General features: G+C 50.9%; 1 long non-coding RNA gene across 1 annotated transcript in view; it reads left to right on the top strand.

Annotated features, from left to right (window-relative positions):
* Window positions 1-12,000, top strand: part of LOC133230061 (uncharacterized) — a 236,964-nt gene that overhangs the window by 52,846 nt on the left and 172,118 nt on the right. The gene's annotated exons all lie outside the window — the stretch shown is intronic.

The raw sequence follows: 12,000 nt of genomic DNA, 5'->3' as shown, positions 1-12,000 counted from the left end.
ATTATTATGATCCCAATATGTTGCTTATACTTTTGAAAAGTTTGAATGCCCCATGGATGTAAGAGTTGAACCATAAAGAAGGCTGAGCACTAAAGAACTGATGCTTTTGAATGGTGGTGTTGGAGAAGACTCTTGAGAGTCCCTTGGACAGCAAGGAGATCAAACCAGTCAATCCTAAAGGAAATCAACCCTAAATATTCATTGGAAGGACTGATGCTGAAGCTCCAATACTGTGGCCTCCTGATGGGAAGAATCGACTCATTGGAAAAGACTCTGATGCGGGAGAAGATTGAAGACAGGAGGAAAAGGGGATGACAGAGGATGAGATGGTTGGATGGCATCATTGACTCAATGCACATGAGTTTGAGCAAACTCCAGGAGATGATGAAAGGCAAGGAAGCCTCAGTTCAGTTCAGTTCAGTTCAGTCGCTCAGTCGTGTCCGACTCTTTGTGACCCCATGAATCACAGCACGCCAGGCCTCCCTGTCCATCACCAACTCCCGGAGTTCACCCAGACTCACGTCCATCGAGTCGGTGATGCCATCCAGCCGTCTCATCCTCTGTCATCCCCTTCTCCTCCTGCCCCCAATCCCTCCTAGAATCAGAGTCTTTTCCAATGAGTCAACTCTTCACATGAGGTGGCCAAAGTACTGGAGTTTCAGCTTTAGCGTCATTCCTTCCAAAGAAATCCCAGGGCTGATTTCATTCAGAATGGACTGGGTGGATCTCCTTGCAGTCCAAGGGACTCTCAAGAGTCTTCTCCAACACCACAGTTCAAAAGCATCAATTCTTCGGCGCTCAGCCTTCTTCACAGTCCAACTCTCACATCCATACATGACCACAGGAAAAACCATAGCCTTGACTAGACGAACCTTTGTTGGCAAAGTAATGTCTCTGCTTTTGAATATGCTATCTAGGTTGGTCATAACTTTCCTTCCAAGGAGTAAGCGTCTTTTAATTTCATGGCTGCAGTCACCATCTGCAGTGAAGCCTGGCGTGCTACAATCCATGGGGTTGCAAAGAGTTGGACACAACTGAGCAACTGAACAACAATTCTTCAACTAACATGTTTGTAGTGGGATAATTAGAAACCACAGATACACAAAAAGAAGGAAACCCGAAACCACCCAGCAACCAGAGATGAGCAGTTCACATCTTGGTGATACCCATCCATATTTTCTTTTTTAAAATGCGGAAGAGGGATCACCTTTTCCCCCCACAATCACATTTTGATTAAACACCCTCCAGTCTGGCTTCTCACACCCGCAGCCACTAACCTACCCTCGCCCAGGTCACCAGTAACCTCCGTGTGATCCATTTCTGTGGTCACGGGACTGATTCCTTGAGCCCCTATTTCAAATCTGTCCACTCTTCTAAGTAGCACTGCAGTAAACATCCTTACTGCTAACACTGGCCACGTATCTCATTTATACACAAACCAATTCTTACATTAGCCCCTCCCCAAATGTGCAGCACCCTAAAGAGACAGCAGTGGCAGAGATTACATCTACCCTCCCCCACTTAGGGGAGCTGTAGCTCAGGGAAGCCCCACCCAGGACCTGGTGTAACCCCCGGGCCCCTAAAACTAAAGGGTGGGGGCAGCAGAGCACAGCGGGAAGCCCACCCCCAGAGATGGGACGCTCCTGGTCCTGAAGGGACCAGGAAAGTGGCCCCAGCCACACATGGGGACTGAGCGCTTGAAACATGTCTGGTTGGAGCTGAGACACCCTGTGAAGTACCCGCCGTATTCTGAATAATTCATAGCAGAAAGCATTAAATATCTTGATAATTTTATGTTAATTGCAGGATGATGTATTTTGAATACAGTGGTTAAAATATGTGAAAAATCAATTCCACCTGTTCCCTCTTGCGTCTTTTTGAATATGGCTGCTAGAACATTTTAAATTACATATGTGGCTTGAATTCCATGTCTGTTGGACACCGGCCTAAACATCTCCCTTTTCACATACACAAAATATGTGTCTCCCCCAAGGAGCTCTGGCTTGCCCGCCTTGCTTCATTTGCTCTCACAGCCCTGGAAGGTGAAAATTCCTCCTCCTCATCTCACAGATAAAAACGTACCTCCTGGTGAGATGGGAGACTAGCTGGAGATCATGGCATCTGGGGCAGGGGCAAGCATGATCCAGAACCAGACCTCTGGCCATGATCAGGGCGTGTCCCGTCCTCCCCAGGGAGTCTGCCTGCCTGGTCTCCAAACCCAGGTCTGCCAAGGCCTGCCATGACCCTGCCTGGAGTCCCTGCGGGAGGGGTCTGGGTCCCCAGGGCCATCCTGCTCTGATTCTCACACCTTAGGGAGCCACCAGACAGCTGGGGGAAGAGAGCAGGGCTGCACCCCTGCTCAGCATGCCTCCCCTCCACCCCTGCCCTCCCCTCACTGCCCCAGGAGAGCAGGCTGGGGGAGGGCGGGCAGCTGCCCCTTGCCGGCCAGGTCCTGTCCCCATCAGGGTGACTGTTGACAGGACCACGTCCCAGCAGATGATGAATGCTTGTCCTCTCCCACAAGTCCTCAGATCTCAGAGCCAGAGGTGGCCCTGACAGGTCTTTTCTCAGTAAATCACTGCATTTATTTAGCCCTTAAGGGACTGTGTACAGAGCCCACTGGGCTACGGAGGTAGCCACATCCACACCCTCCTGGACAGCCATCCATGCAGGACAGACTGCCCCCTCCACCGGAGGCGACCTAAGAACAATCTGGTTCAAATCTCCACCTTTTGCCATTTCTTCGAGTTTCAGAAGCACCTTTTCCGTCTTAGTTAGTTACGGTCCTGACAGTACATTTTACATGACTTGTAGCTAATTAAGATAGTGAAGAGCACCAGCTGGGGGAGGGGGGCCGTCCTCAAAGTCAGGATGCCTCTTATGGCCCCTGTCCCCCACTTTCTGAGTGTGAGCTAACAGCCACTCTTAACAAAATGCCACTGTGAGCTGGGCACTGGGCTTGCAATAGCCCTTCAACTAGGATTCGGATGCCTTGTTCTCTCAATAGGGAAACTGAGCCAGGAGGAGTGTCACGATGCCAGGAGATGGGGGAGGGGGCCGCTGCCTGCCAAGGGTCTTCCATAGAGAGCTGCCCGCACAACAACGTGGGGGACACCCCAGCCCCCCACAGTCCACACTGGGATCGTTATGCAGACCGAGAAGGCAGAACGGTGCCTCTGGAAAGACGCTGTTCATTTAAGGCTCAGCTGCGTTTCCCAGGTGGTTCACTGGTGAAAGAATTTGCCTGCCAGAGACGCAGGTTAGATCCCTGACCCGGGGGGATCCCACACGCCCTGGAGTACTGAGCCTGTGTTCTAGAGCCCGTGCTCCTCAACAAGAGAAGCCACTGCAAAGAGAAGCCTGCACGCGCTGCAACTAGAGAAAAGCCCGCAAGCAGCAGCGAAGACCCAGCACAGCCAAAATAAATAAGTTAAATTATGTACACATAAAATAAGGCTGAACTAGAGAAACTGGCAAAAAGTTGGGGGGAAAATGTAAATAGTGGCAGATTTTATTTTCTTGGACCCCAAAATCACGGCGGACAATGACTACAGCCGTGAAATGAAAAGACGCTTGCTCCTTGGACGACAAGCCGTGACAAACCGAGACAGTGAGTTAAAAAGCAGAGACCAGACTTTGCCGACAAAAGTCCTCAAAGTCAGAGCTGTGGTTTTTCTAGTAGTCCTGTACGGATGTGAGAGTTTGACCATGAAGGCTGAGTGCTAAAGAATCGATGCTTTTGAACTGTGGTGTTGGAGAAGACTCTTGAGAGTCCCTTAGACTGCAAGGAGATCAAACCAGTCCATCCTAAAGGAGATCAGTCCTGGGTGTTCATTGGAAGGACTGATGCTGAAGCTCCAATACTTTGTCCACCTCATGTGAAGAGCCAACTCACTGGACAAGACCCTGACACTGGGAAAGACTAAGGGCAAGAGGAGAAGGAGCAACAGAGGATGAGATGGCTTGATAACATCACCGACTCAATGGACATGAGTTTGAGCAAACTCCGGGAGATGGTGAAGGACAGGGAAGCCTGGTGTACTGCAGTCCATGGGGTCGCAAAGAGCTAGACATGACTGAGCAACTGAGCAACAGCCTCAAGAGAAAGTGGAATGCTCGTACACTTCTGGTGGATACACAAATGGTGCTGCCGCTGTGGAAAACTGTCTGGCAGCTCCTCAAAAAGTTAAACACGGAGTCACCATAGGACCCAGCACTCCACCCCTGGGTGTGTACCTGAAGGACTGATTACAGGCACTCCAGATGTTCACAGTAGGCAGCAGTGTTCAGAACAGGCAAAAGCTAGGAACAACCCCAGTGTCCAGCCGCAGACAGACATGGTCTGTCCATCCAGTGGACTATTACTCAGCCATACAATGGAAGAGAGCGCTGATACGGGCTACAACGTGGATGACCCTTGAAAGGGTTATACTGAATGAAAGAAGCCAGACCCAGGAGAATCGTAATACATGTTGCGCAATTCCATTTAAATGGAATGTCCTCAGAAAAGGCAAATGTGTACAGACAGAGAGGAGATGAGGGGTTACCAGAGGTCTCTCTCCTTTTGCCTCTTCTGGGGACGTTCGGGGAGGGGGTTGGGGGTGAAGATGGTGACCAGTGGATCCGGGATTCCCTCTTGGGGTGATGAAGGTATTCTAGAATTGGATGGAGGCCGTGAGTTTGTAACATCACAAATGTACCAAATGCCATGGATGTGTATGCTTTAAGGGGTTCGTTTGATGGTATGTTAATTCCACCTCAGTATTAAAAACAATCAAAAATAAGCCTGGGGAAGGAGAGAAGCAGATAGCCAGGGCTGTGGAGCCGCAGGATTTCTCTGTGCTGTGGAGCAGGGGCTCAGCAGCACCCACCAGGCACTTGCGTCGTTCCTGTTTCAGGCAAGACTGAGTCCTCCAATGCCCCAAGCCCCATCAGGCCAAAGAATGCTGAATGATGGGTCAGCCTCGGGGGCTGGGGGAGTGGGGAGGGGGCAGTGGGCAGGTCACCATCAGCTCCACACGTCCACCCCCTGAGGACAGACTCCAGAAGCCCTCTGGGGACCATTTGCTTTTTAAAAGGGACAGGCTTCTTATCAAAAGCTCCTTTCAACCCCAGGTGAGAGTTTGCAAGTCTGCTTGCCCTTCCACCCCACCCCCCACCCCCACTGCCTCATGGAGCAAATCCCCCCAGGTGGCAAAGATTGAAAACCAAACCGAGCTGGGGGTGGGGGTGTTGCAGCCTGAACTCCCCAGAACCTGAACTCCCCAGATGCTCTCCCTTGGAGGGACTTGTGGCTAATCCAGCTCCCTCCCTCGAGAGACCAGGCTCAGGAGGGTGTTTCAGAACCAAACTAGAGAAACCCTGGACAACAACAAAGAAAGAAAGTTAAAGGTGTCACTGCTCAGCGCCGTCCAAGGCCGTGAGCGGCTTTCGCACACACTGTAGGGAGACTTGGGTGAACGAACCTGCAGCCTTCTTCCCGTCCACACGCTTTGGTCCCTGACTCCTCTACTGGGAGATTATTGCAGGAGGTGAACGGGGAGGTTCACAAGGACTTACATCTAAGCATCTCTGTCCACAGCAATGTTTATAAAGATGAGTACTCGGGAGCAGCCTCGGTGCCCATGAGGAGGGGATGGGGTCAGTAAACACACAATGAGCTTCAAGGCTGACATTAACCCCACGTCCTCACCGTGTGTCTGTCCTGGCTTTTCCGTCCATTGGCAGAATCATCGTCCCCTCTGGACTTTGCCTTCTTCACAACACGGTTTGTTTTTCCGATTTTAAAATACGTGAGTTCCCAAGGATATTGAAAGAAATGAAAATATCTGATGATAAAATAGTAATCAGAGAACAACGGGATCTAAAATTATATAATAATTCAAGCTGTATTCTACAGACAGAAGGACAGAGACATAAAATACGGCAAAAGATACAAAGCAGTGAATCCCAGGATGGCAAGATTATAGTTAATAAATCACTCCTTAAGCATTTACATTTTTCATATAGTTTCTATAATAAATATTTTGTTTTATAACAAACATGTTATAATACTTAGTTTTCAAAAGAAATAAATGCAAGTTTGTTTTTGTTTTTTTAATGTTTTTTTATTGTGGTAAAAATCACATAATATAAAACATACTAGTTTAGCCGTATTTAACTGGACAGCTCTGTGGCACCAATTATCTTCACTTTATTGTGAAACCCTCACCATCATCCATCTCCCAGATTTTTCACCTTCCTAAACTGAAACTCTGTCTCCATTAAACACTAACTCCCAGCCCCCCAGCCCCAGCCCCAGCCCCGGGCATCTACCAACCTACTTTCTTAACCCTGTGAATTTGTCTGCTCTAGGTATTTCGCATAAGTGGAATCAGACAGTGTTTGTCTTCACCTAGTGTATGTTGGAATGCATCGTCAAGGTTTACATTCATCCATGTCCTTGTACGTTCATTTTTAAGTCCCTGCCCACCGTGAACTAAAACGACTGTGGAGGAGCACACAGGAGGGGCGTGTGTGTGTGCAGTCTCTGCCCTGGGATGCCCCGCTTGCAGGGCCATCCTCCCAGGAGGCGGGTATGGGCTGTGGAAACTCTGGTTCTGTGGGTCAGGAGTGCTAAGTGGCCCTGCCGTTTGCCAGACCTTCTCCGGAGCAGAGGCTCCCAGGTGAGATAGAGGTCAACACCCACTCTCTAAGGAATCCTTTCAGGGTTCCCGGGGGAGGGCCCACTTGGTCCGCACCAGGCCCCAGAACAATGGAGGGTGTGAGGCTGTTTATTGTTCAAAGTCAGCGGAATTAGCAGAGACTTCAGCTCACTCAATACCTAAGATCCAGCCACCCTCCAGAAACCCAGCCTTCTCCAAGTGACACAAATTGTTCTCAAATCTCTTATTAGCGATGCTCTTAACTGTTGAAAGATCACAGGCCATGGGGCAGACAAAGCCCAGAGACTGCAGAGGGCAGCGGTGGCAGCCTCCAGAACAGGCAGCCTCACAGGCTGCGGATGGGGGGTGGGGCGGGTGGTTCCCTGGGTGTCTGGGGAGGACATACAGCTCGGCCAATTGTGCTGAGATGCACGGGACACCGCAAGCTGGACAGCTGACCGGCCTTGCCTCCCCTTGCCCTGTGGTGGGGAGCACTCAGCCCATTTTATAGACTTTAAAAAAAAATTATTTTATTCAAGTATAGCTGATTTACAGTGTGTGAATTTCTGTGTATAGCAAAGGGATTCAGTTATATATATATATATATATATATATATATACATATATATATATAAAATACTCTGTTTCATATTTCCCATTATGGTTTATCACAGAATATTGAATATAGTTCCCTGGGCTCTACAATAGGATCTTGTTGTTTATCCATCATGAAATAGTTTGCATCTGCTAATCCCAAGCTCCCAGTCCTTCCCTCCTCTACCCTCTTCCCCCTTGGCAACGACAAGTCCCATTTTACAGATTTTTTTAAAGGGAGTTCAGAAAGATGACAAAGCTCTGAAAAAAGCATCACCCATTTATCCTTCAGCTTCTCAGGTGTCTCAGTGGTAAAGAATCCTTCTACCAATGCAGGAGACGCGAGTTCAATCCTTGAGTGGAGAAGATCCCCTGGAGAAGGAAATGGCAGTCCACTCCAGTATTCTTGCCTGGAAAAATCCCATGGACAGAGGAGACTGGTAGGCTACAGTTCTTGGGGTCGCAAAGACCACTCGGCCACGACGTGACTGAATAACTGAGCACAATGCATTCATCCACCTATTTAAAGATACTTGCTGCAGTCATATGCATTGGGCACTGTTCTAGGTGCTGAGGATATGATGTCAAACCCAATAGACAAAAATAGTTGACGTCAAGGAGCTTACATTTTCTGGGTGAGTGCAAACTCAAGACATGATATCAGGCGGTACTGAGTAAGAGGCAGGAAGGAGGTGAGGATCAGAGGTGGAGAGCTGAGGGGACGGCTCAGCAGACATGGTGTGTGCGCCTCTCGCATCCCTCTTGTGTGTGAATTTCGTAGGTGGGCTGCATCGGTGTTGTTTTCTGGTGGTGACTCTCTATAGCTGTGCCGGCTGTCTAAGAAAAAATTATTTTTGACCAAAACCCAATAATAATAATAACTCCCACCTCTTGGGTACCTGGAGAAACTGGGGAAGCTGAGGGTTAACAGCCCTTCAGGCTGACCATCTGGGATCAGAGATCAGCTCCAAGTGTGACCTTACTTAAATTTCATAACTGCTCTGTGCCTCAGTATCTGCATCTGAAAAATGGGTTCACAGTGGTGCCTCTCTCCTCTGGTTGGTGTGAGAAGATGTTTATAGACAGGAGTCCCGCCTGTGCTCTTTGCTTTTTGTTGTGATGACTTTGGAAGGCTGTGGAAAGCTCTGGGCTGCTCTTTCATGAACGTGGAGTGTTGCTTTATGTACTCCTCCCAGAGCTGAGATTTCCTGATTGACAGGACCCAGAAGGTGTGGGGGATTCCTCCTTTGGATTTGCAGAGAGATGGGATCCAGCTCTTGGACTCCAGGGCTGCTGGCAGCTCAGCTCCACAGGAACCACAGTGTGTCTGTCCCCCTGCCGTCTCGTAGAGAAACCAGAGCTCAGAGTCCTCCCTGTCCCGGGGTCAGAATGTCAGAGGGTCCCTGAGCCAGCCAGGGGTCCTGCTGCACGTCCAAGCCTGCCCCACTTTCCTTGTGCCTCAGCCTCAAGGTTTGTCCCAGCAAAGACCGGCTTGGTATTTCCAGAAAACATTCTTCTCTTCCTTAAGAACAGAGCCCAGTTTATCACAAACCAGAAGCTCAGGCGTCAGGCCCTGGAAAGTATGGAGGAGGGGATTGGTGGTCTTACTTTTGGTGGTGGAAAGGAGTGGAGACAGCACACCCATAGGACCGCTCTTGCTTTATGGGAGAGAAAACTGGGCTTGAGAAAGGAAAAGTGACTCAGACTCACAGAGAGCGGCAGGGCTGGCTTGGGGCTGCGTCTCAGAAATTCTAAATAACAGAGTTCCATCTTGCAACTCGGTATTGCCTGCCTGGCTCCCCAGCCCTGCCCACCTGTGGAGCCAGACCACCTGGGTTCACATCTGACCTCGCTGCCTCACTTATCCAACCTGTAAAATGGACACAAAAGTGATGCCTGCACGGCAGGGTCATTGCCACAGTGAACTGAATGAAGCCACGTGAGGTTTCCCAAACAGTGCCTGACTTGCTAGATATCCTGTGTTAACGTTCATTAATGGTTGTTGTTCAGTCACTAAGCCGTGTCTGATTCTTTGCAACCCCGTGGACTGCAACACGCCGGGCTCCCCTGTCCTTCACTATCTCCCTGAGTTTCCGCAAATTCATGTACATTGAGTCAGTAATGGATTGCAATTTACAAGGCAGTGAGGGGCAGTGAGACATCAGAATTACTTCAAACAAATAACTGGAATGTATGTTTCAAAGTCATCAAGACTTGATCATTTTTTTAAGAAGATTTTAGAAGTTTTGTCAGAACTGTTTTCGGAAGACATTTTTGTATTCTGTTTTCTCAATGCGTTTACTAAGAAAGAGAAAGCTGTGTGCTGAGACCAGGGATTCTTGTGCAAGTCAGGGTCTCGGTTCAGAAACTGTTCAGAGCTGTCCAGTTCATTCTCTTGGTTTTGCCAGTGGGGTGGGGTGGACAGACAGGCCGAGGGGTGGGGGTGGGGCACACAGGTTAACGAGGGAGGGGCTCCTTCACGGTCCTTCAGGCAGACCACCTCAGGGGACCGAGCAGAGCCAGAGCACCCAGTACATCTGCCTCACCAGGCCTCAACCCGAGTGTCTGACCGATGGAGGTAATGCTTCTGTATAGACGAGGTGCCCCTGGACCACTGCAGGCTTTCACCCAGTGCGGGTGCCGATTAAGGACAGACAAACCTCTGAAGTCCCCAGCATGCCAAGTGCAAGCTCATGAAGGAAGTTGAGTGTATAAATTGAGGCTCAGATCAGGGGACCGCCTGGGAGCAGGTAGAATGTGCTGAAGCTGGATTCCACGCCCGATGCAACCCCCTCCGAGTCTCTGGGGTGGGGTCGGGCATCTGTACCATCGGAGCTCTCGGGGACCAGAAAGGACAGGCAGGGCTGGGACCCGCCGGGCCGGGGGGATGGGAGGTAGAGGTGGGACGAGCAGGAGACGGAGTCTCTGGGGCGGACGTGAGCCAAATGGTGAAGGGCAGAAAGATGCGAGACCCCTGCCGCCTGCCCCCACCTCCCCTTCCCCCGGCCTGTCTCATCTCCACCTCCTGCCCACCCCACTTATCTCCTGATTCTCAGCTGCTGCTCCGCAGGTCTCCGAGGCTTTCTCCTCCTGCCCCTCTGTCCCCCCTCCCCCACCATTCTCCTCTCTCCTCCTGTGTCCCAGGCCGGCCACACAGCCGGTCCTGCGATACCGCCTCCTTCCTGGCCTTCGGTCCAGGCTTTGATGCCGGGGGTGTAAGGTTGCTGCAGCCTCGGAGGGAACTAGGCTCCTGAGGAGTTGCTCTTACTGGGTCACCGAAGCAGCAGCAGCGTGGGAGGCTTTGCTAAAGCAGCAAGTGCCTGGAATCCCCCTCCTTGGGGCATGTGAGACACAGGCGGCGGGGCTTCCAGGCCATGCTGAGAACCTCTGTCCCACGGCATGTTCGGCTGGACCCTCTGTCCAAGCTGGACAAGGACCTAGGAGGGTCAGTGCAGTCCCACTGGGCTGCAGGATGCACGGTGATTTGAAGAGTCTGCTAAGAAGTGGGGCAACAATGCCTGCCCAAGAGTGAGGGAGGTGACATGGGGAGGCCCCCCGGGAGCTGCAGGGGCTGTGGGTCTGTCCCCGTCCCACCTAGTGCTTCCCCGGTCATGCGCAGGACGCGGACACTTGCTGCCTGCACCGCTGGACGGCACTGCTCCACAGGAAGGAACCAGGCTGGGTATTGAAGTGGGCACGAGCTGGAAGGCGCACTGCTCATTGTCTGTGTTGGGAAAGGGGAGACAATTTCCCAGCAAGGGCCTGGGGCAGATGAGGTCTTAGGGGGGGAATCTGAGGAGCTTGAGTCACTTGGAGACGAGATGTGGCTGAAATGCAGGAGATAAAGCAGAGCGGGGCTGTTGGTTCCTGAGTCTGGGTGCTGAGTCAGTTGACAGCAAAAACAAAGTGAATAAAATTTCTGACCTGTATTTTCAAAGCACCTTTCAATCCCCTCTGCTGTGACCTGGATGCTCTAAGCCCACTTTTTTTCTTACTTATTTTCTTCTTCTTCTTATTTTACTTATTTGTGTTTCTCCACTGTGTCGAATGGCATGTGGGATCTTAGTCCGCCGACAAGGGATCAAACCTGAGTCCCCTGCAGTGAAAGCAGTTTTAACCACTGCGCCACCAGGGAAGTCCCTCTGAGACCACATTTAGGGGTGAAGCAAGAAAAGCCGTTAGTGATTCCAGGACCCGAGTTCACATGCACGCTGTGCAGCCACTTTCTCAGGTCTGCTCTGAGCTGCCTCTCAGGGGTCCCTGAAAGGGCTTTAGGAGGACACGGTGACCCTTAAGCGGTGCAAAGGGTCACAGTGCTGGGATGTGCCCCAGCCTTTTCACAGAAGGAGAAAATGGGGCCCAGAAATAAAGACGGGCTCCTGGTCATGCAGATAGTGGGGCACAGGCCCCATCACCACCTCCCTGACCCCCCGAGAGACCCCCAACCCCGGCTCCCAGGTGGCGGGCACACACACACACACACACACACACACCTCTGGCAGTGGGAACTCACAAATGCCTGAGATGCCACCGGGTGTGCGGAAGGGGTGGGATCTTATATTCCAAATGATTTTTTTTCTTTTGAATGTAGACATCTGGCGTCCTATAAATAAAATTGAAAATGTAAATATTGTAAAACTCATTAGAGAGTGGTTTTCAGTTTGCTGAGAGCACGGGTCAGCTGCGACCCCACTGCGCCGTGGTGGGAAAGCCACCCCACACGCCGGCGTTCCAGCACCGCACGTCGTCCCGGTATCCCCCG

Source organism: Bos javanicus, chromosome 18 (assembly GCF_032452875.1).
Source record: "Bos javanicus breed banteng chromosome 18, ARS-OSU_banteng_1.0, whole genome shotgun sequence".
Lineage (NCBI taxonomy): Eukaryota > Metazoa > Chordata > Mammalia > Artiodactyla > Bovidae > Bos > Bos javanicus.
This window is presented reverse-complemented; position numbering and strand designations above follow the sequence as displayed.